The sequence below is a fragment of the Astatotilapia calliptera genome, chromosome 7 (genome assembly GCF_900246225.1).
Source record: "Astatotilapia calliptera chromosome 7, fAstCal1.2, whole genome shotgun sequence".
NCBI classification, from domain to species: Eukaryota; Metazoa; Chordata; class Actinopteri; order Cichliformes; family Cichlidae; genus Astatotilapia; species Astatotilapia calliptera.
Genome location: NC_039308.1, coordinates 38,208,266 through 38,215,524, shown reverse-complemented (window position 1 = coordinate 38,215,524; position 7,259 = coordinate 38,208,266). Strand labels below are relative to the sequence as shown.

General features: G+C 41.2%; 1 long non-coding RNA gene across 1 annotated transcript; it reads right to left on the bottom strand.

Annotated features, from left to right (window-relative positions):
* On the bottom strand, positions 1-2,211 carry LOC113026181 (uncharacterized). The gene is made up of 3 exons (XR_003272888.1): positions 2,006-2,211; positions 1,864-1,930; positions 1-236 (listed from the first exon to the last, which is right to left on the bottom strand). It is a non-coding gene; the product is annotated as an uncharacterized LOC113026181 (long non-coding RNA).
* Between the last annotated feature and the right edge of the window lie 5,048 nt (positions 2,212-7,259).

The window sequence follows — 7,259 nt, the reverse complement described above, 5'->3', positions numbered from 1 at the left end:
ATGAGCAGGATATTGGGACTTCAACAGTTTCCCAGAGAAACAATCTGTATCAAGTAAGCAGTTTTTGCTCTTGCTTATTTGAAATCCTGCGATTTGAAGTAATTCAGACTGTAGCTCTACTCCTGCATCCAGAACAGCTGGCCACACTGCTTTTGGATTCGCCAAGAGTTTTCACAGGGTCTGGCTCGCCATCCATATCCAGAACCACTTCAGATCCAGGATCACAAAAAACCAGTCTGCACATACAGTACAGAGCAATAAACAAAACAGTTCTTAACAGTTTTTCTAAATAAAACGAGATCTTATAGAGTTTTCAAAATCAAGTACACTGTTGTTTTAACATTGTTCTGTCTCTATGAATTCCATTTGTACTGCTTTACAGCATTACAATCAATTGTATTTATATACCCCTTTTTAAGGCATATGTAATCACATCATGAAATGTTTGTAACGTAAGTAGTTTTACATAACGTATTTACATGAATCAACCCATAACTGAAATGACAAAGTGCAGAAAAAAACACTGGACAACATTTATGGCTAAAAGAAAAGTGCATCCTGCATTAGTTTTGCGCATTTGTGAAGATGCCCAATCAAATAGACAATAAAATAAAATACGACACTCCATTTCACACACAATTCAAGTACTCCGACTGGCTTTAGCTTGTTTTTTTTTTTAGACAATAGGGCTTTGGAGTTGACGTCATGCCGCAATGCATTGTGGGAGCGCAGCTCCATTTTCGGGGTCTACGATCCAAACAAACTCACTGTTGGAACGGCAACGACGACAAGAAACATGTTTAAAAGCAGCTCAAAAGAAAACAGACGGTATAGAGACCGATTGCGTCCAGAGGCGAAGCAGCAGTATTTGAAAAAAAATAGAGTGCATCGCAAATCTGGACCCATACGACATATGGCAGTGGAGTAAAGACCCAGATGACTTACCGCCACTGTCCTACCCCGATATCTTCACCTATCTTGTTTGTGGAGTAAGCGCTTACACTGCGAACCAGTTTCGTAATTACAAGTCACTGGAGGCGCACATCCAATTTAAAAATGGCTGGGTGCAAGATTTGGCTATTTTCAAGGCGCCAAACTCTTGAGTACGTCGTCAAAGTAAGTCAGCTGGAGTGCATCGAGTGAAATAGCCATTTTCCACCCCCCACCATAATTAATGTTATACATTTATCAGTAAACTGCTAAAATATCGTTATCATATTATGTGCCCATAATTGTAAAGTAGATGCAAATTAACACATTGATAATCGGGCAAATTATTAACGCCAATTTGTGTCCTCCCTGTCTCCTCCTGCGACTCTTTACATAGCACATATGTCTGCAAAGTCACTCCATTTGATGTTTGATCACAATTTCTATAACTTCCGAGACCACCAACGATAATATTATTCAGCTATAAAGTGTGATGTGAACATATTTAGAACTTACCGGAATGAAAATGTCTTGAGCACACCAACTGATATCTGGAGATGTAACAGAACTTGATATCAGCTCGTCTCACGGCTGCTATCCAGGCTAGACGCCTTCGTTTGGTAATATCCGATACATGAGCTCCTTCATGTTGCTTCCAGGTTGGGAAAGCATAAAAAGACAATCCAAACTTTATTCCCGTGCCGGTCGTAAGATCGAACATTGCAGCCGACCACACAGCAAGTACGAACCATGGCTATGCTTTCGCTCCTTACTTAGACCCCCAAAATGGCGGATCGGGCCAAAATCCTTTCCACGCCCACCCCCGTGACATCACGCTCCAAAGCCCTATACAGAATTTTCACTGTTGCAGTTGTTACCACATGTAAAATTAGCATAGATTTTCCTGCTAACTTATCATTTTTAGTAACTCACCGGAGTTCCCAAGAAACAAACACACGCTCTGCCTGGTTTTGGTCGAGAGTAAAACACATAAAGGCCTCTGAAAAGTACATAACTTTAAGTTAGAGACTGTAAAAAATACTTTATAACACTTATTTTATACCGAAAGACTCACTGTGTAGCTTGTTAATTGCTCTTGGGTGTCTTGCTCCATTTTGCCTAGCTTAATGCAGCAACGTGCTTTTGTTGCATTTACTGAACTACGGAAAATCAAAGTGTGTTCAAGGGGTGTCGGAAATAATAATACAAGGTAAAAAACAAGAAAATACTAGTAACCATGTCTATAGGGATTACAGTTACATTAATCTTTTTTTCTTTACCATCTTTGGGAGAGACTCAGCTGATGTTACTCTGCACTTTAAAAGTTTTTGCATTATCAGACAAAACAAGAGCTGCTTTGAAATAATCAGATCACTTTTACACACTTCCTGTCATTCACAAATTCTCTCTTCACTTTAAACTCTGAACTTTTCACCACTAATAACAGAGCACTTCTCCTTCTGCCCTTCTCATTAATCTGATGACCTTTGCCCGGCTTTATCATAGAGAATGCATACATGGCTGCAACGCTCTCACAAGAAAGAAAATGATCTTTTCTACATAATTTACTCAATACCAGTGGCTCATTGTTACAGGGCTGTTATTAACTGACTGATTCAAGCTAAAATAGGCACATTTGCTGGATTCAGTGCAAAGTATTTCTGAGTGATTACCTTTCATAAACATTTCTGCCCTGATGACTGAGATCTCTTCTTCCACAGGACACGAGTGTTTGATGAGGAAGAAAAAAGATCATACGCTCTACATTTCTTAGGGGGCCTGGAGGCCAGTACATAGATGTAGACCCAAATGCAGGTACAGGTACAGGGAGCAATGGTAAGGTTTTTTCAAGACTCTTTGTTTAGTTAACACAAGAGAAAGAAAACATAGGAAGGAGCTTGCTAGAACAACTCTCAGGTGCACTGTGAGCAAAGGGAGAGGTTGATTAGTAATGGGCTGGGAAGGTGGAGAGTAAATGGAGAGACAGATGGTACACAGCAAATCCAAAAGTGTTAAATGTTTTGGTGTTAATAGTCTTCTTGCAAAAGTAGAGTTAATTTTACTCTAAGCAGAGTCACATTCTTTTAATGTAACTCTGAGGTGTAAAATGATAGTAGTTAAAATCGAGTGTTAAAAATGAGTGTTTCTCTGTCAAATCTGGAGGTGTTACAATGGAAACATTAACTCTTGACCTCTTAACTCTGAACTCCTAGAGGGGCTATGACACCAACAGAGTAAATTCACAGACTCCGCCCCCAGCACGGCTCCAATCGAAGCTGAAGTGAAGCCGTTTCAGAACATTTTGCTCTACATATTTGAGTTGTTTGCCATGCTTGGTAAGTCATTTTTTCAAAGATTGTTTCAATTATTATTATGAGCTTTTACTTCTGTGGCTCTTTGGAGTTGAGACAAAGCTGTGTGAAAGGCATTAGCCATGTTGCTCGCTGATAGCATAATATTCTGTTTTAGCTAGCTGAAAGGTATTGTTTGCGGGCAAATACCACAGCCTTGAAAAAAAGCTTGCATGTGAATTTTCAGTCAAACTTTTGGTCAAATACACCTAAAACAATGTCTAGAATGTGAAATGTTGGTATAATGGTGCTACTTGAAGCCTGAAAACGATCGCCCATAAAACAAAAAAAAACGAGCAAACAGCAGTAGCAGACGTCCTGACTGGATTCTACGTTAGCATAGATCCCTCCAGAGTTTTGTGCACACGGTTTAGGTAAAAATGAAAAAGGTTGAGGTTTTACATTTAGTTCAGTATTACCTGTTGCCTGTGTCCTTGTCTTTTGGGAAAATACTTTACACAAGTAATGGCTCAAAGAGGATTCCTTTTTCTTTTCTTTTTTTTACTGTGCTGCAATTGTTTACTGGATTATTTGTGCCGTTAATTAGTGTCAACTAATTTTTATTCAATCTCCACACAGGATATGCTTGTGAAGATGGAATATGGGGGAGAGCAGAAGTGCGTTGAAGTTCCACAAAGGGATGAATGAAGGACATGCATATTGTATTAAAGAAATAAGTGATGAGAATGCTGTTATTTGCATTTACCATGTCAGACCTTTTGATAAACAAAATTCTAATGAAAGTGAGAACATGTATACTGTTACATCTTTCAGAAAATGTTTTGAAATTGTGGTGCACAGTTCAGAATAAATGTTTTTCAAAAACCATTGCGTCTTTTTAGTAAATGTTTATTTCCAAAAGAAATTTCTAGAAGTTCAGAACAGGAAAATTCCCGCTTTTTAGAATTAATTAGAAGATAACTCTTACGTAGTTAAACTAAAATACTCTTTGAGAGTTAATATATAAACTCTTTTTTTTTGTGTGTGTGTGTGTCCCGTTTGGATCTTTAGCCATCAGAATTGTTGTCTTAAGGCCAAGAAAGATGCCAAACGGATTTATTTTACCAAGTGGATCATCATGGCCTTGCCATATTGGTCCATTTGATTGACCTTTATTGTAATTATGAATTTATTTTATTTTCAGTTGCTACAAATGGGACAGACATGACTGGGGGATAGGACAGGGAGAAAGAATGAAAGAAAAAGAGGGAGAGAAAGAAAACCAAAGGGGAGAAGAGACGGTGAGAAGGGGGGGGGGGGGGGAGAAAAAAACACCTGGATCACCTGTATGGAGAAAAAAAACAGAAGAGAAAGCAAACAACAAAGAGCAACATAATAAAAAAAAAAAAAACAGCACCATCACAATAAACTAGCTAGCAGTAGATAACAGTAGATACTAAATAATAAACGATATTGTGCAGCACGCAAGATAGACAGCGCACAATGTGCTTTGAGGTAGCAGCCAAGAAAGATGTAGTCCGCGTCTGTGAACACCCGTGTGTACACCTGTGTGCACACCTGTGTGGATCAGCATGCTTGTATTCCAAAGGTTTCTCCATGTAACGATCTGCTAGGGAGTGTGGGGAGCCACAGCCCCGTCCTCCAGGGTATGAAGCAGGTATGGAGGAGATCCAGGCCCCAGATATCCAGAGGCCCCAGAGTACAAGGACCCGAGGAGGACCACCAAAGGGGGGGGACCGTGCCACCCTACTGGGAAGAGCTGAGTAGAGCCCCAAAGGAGAGGTCACCCCGCAGCTAAGGAGCAGAGGCCAGAGGGGGTTGCAGTGGTGTGCCCGCGGGCTCTGCCGGCAGCCAGCTGTGCCAGAGAGGACCGAGCTTCAGGCCCTGAGGCCAGAGGCCTGAGGGCATCCCACCCCCCGGAAGGAGCCCAGCCGGTCCACAGGCGCCCGGCCCCGCCAATCGGCCACCAGGAGTGAGCTGGTACATACATGAGCGCCCAGCCCCAGACGACAAGGACCACCAAGACACCAACGTCTGAGGGCATCAGCTACCGGCAGGGAGTGTGGTGAGGGGAGATAGGCCTCCGTACTTTAGAGGGCCTGAGATGTACCCAGAGAGGTTGAGTCTAAGACCCAACCTGACATATAGACACAGACGAACAGGCACACGCGGACACAGACGTGCATTCCCACCCCATATGCACAACCAAATACTCGGCACTCACCCAACGTGTAGACAGACACAAATAGACTCTGCACAGACAGTCGCACTCCCCAAGCCTACTCTATATCCCAGGTCCAGGTATCCCCGGCCCTCAGAGGGGCAAGCCGCACCTAGACCCAGGAGATGTAACCCTTCTCTCTGGGGTGGAGGCAAGCGGGGACCACCTCCTTATCTGCAGTAGCAGGGAGGCCCCGCATCCCAGACCCCAGTCTGACGGCCAGCACCTCCTCCCAGCCCCCCAGCCCTGACGGCTAACAGAACCGGGGTGAGTGAAGACCTCAAACCTCCCTACGCCCGCTCATATGTAGTGTTGCTGTGTGCTGTTCTAAAGTGCATTTAAAACTCAGGAGAGCATGGTACTAGCTTCCTCTCAGAGAGCAGCACGGCTCTTCCCGAAAACCCTTAGTGTCTAAATGCATTTAAAATTGAGGGTAGGGCACCAGCGCCAGAGGTGGGTTGGAGTACACCGACCATCCTCTGGATGCTGTAAAACGTGCCCACCCCCAAGGCCCTATATGTATGTGTTATGTGAGAGTGTGAGTAATGTGGATGTCTAGGTTGCAGAATAAAAATATATAAACTCTTAACACCTAGTTAGCATTAGTAAGTGTTAAATTATCAACTCCAGACAGATTTGGTGTTTAACACTAAACCGGAGTTAACTTACCAACTCTCCAAAAAGAGTTAAATTAACACTCTCTGATGTGAACCCATATAGACACTTTAATAGTGTTGAAATCTGACAGTGTTAATTTGGACATGCTGGATTTGCTGTGTACCCTCCACGGCTAAATAAATCGGTTTCAGTAATGCACTGATATACAAGAATGAACATAAGGGGCTTCTTTCAAAGAAAAAACTCTGGTAGTATTTTATATATTGTGTTTTGTATGTTGTTCAGTATATTTCTATGCAAAACAAGAGGAATTTCAACACACAGCAGTATATTCACAGTTTAAACCAGATATTTACACACACTTTATGGAAAACACAAGAACATTTTTTTACTGTACAACATCAATTTAGAGTAAACTTGTTTTGTTTTGGTTAAATAAATATTGAAATATCTTTTGAATTAGTTAAATGTCAGAATAAAGAGAGACAGAGCTTCTATTTTTTATCACTTTCATCAGATTTAGGAGTACATATACACTAAGTTTATTGTTAATTAATAAGAAACTCCAGACGATTCCATTCTGAGCTGAAGAAGCTTCTGATAGGTTAGTAGAGTCCATGTGAGTAAATTGGTGGCACAGCTGTGGATGCATATAAGGCAAAACACAGAGCCTGTTTCTGTGACATGGGAACATCAAGAGATGTCAACCAAAACACCAGGAAAAGAATTGTGGAGCTCCATAAGTGTGGCTCAATTTTGAATACAATTTGGTGCCATTTATGATTAAGAAACACAGACAGTTTCTCTCTTTACTCTTAAAGTTAACAAATATGTTTTTTATATTTATCAATCTAAAAAAAAATTAAACATTTAGTCTGATTTGATGTTACAATTAAAAAAGTGTTTCTGTTTTTATCTGAAGAGTAAATATCTGGTTTCAACTGTAGATTTGATGATGTTGGTGTTTGGCTTGATTGTCAGCACAAAGAGGGCGAGAGAGGAGCAGAGAAGAAGAGAGAGGAACAGAGAGAGAGATGGAGAATGACGACAGAACAGAGATGAACAAGAGGAGGTGAGACACACATGTTTGTCAAATGGTTGTTTACCAAAAGTATCACCGTATCATAGGTACTCATGTATCTCGTACCTAGTGTTTCTTTTTAGGTTTGTTATTTTTC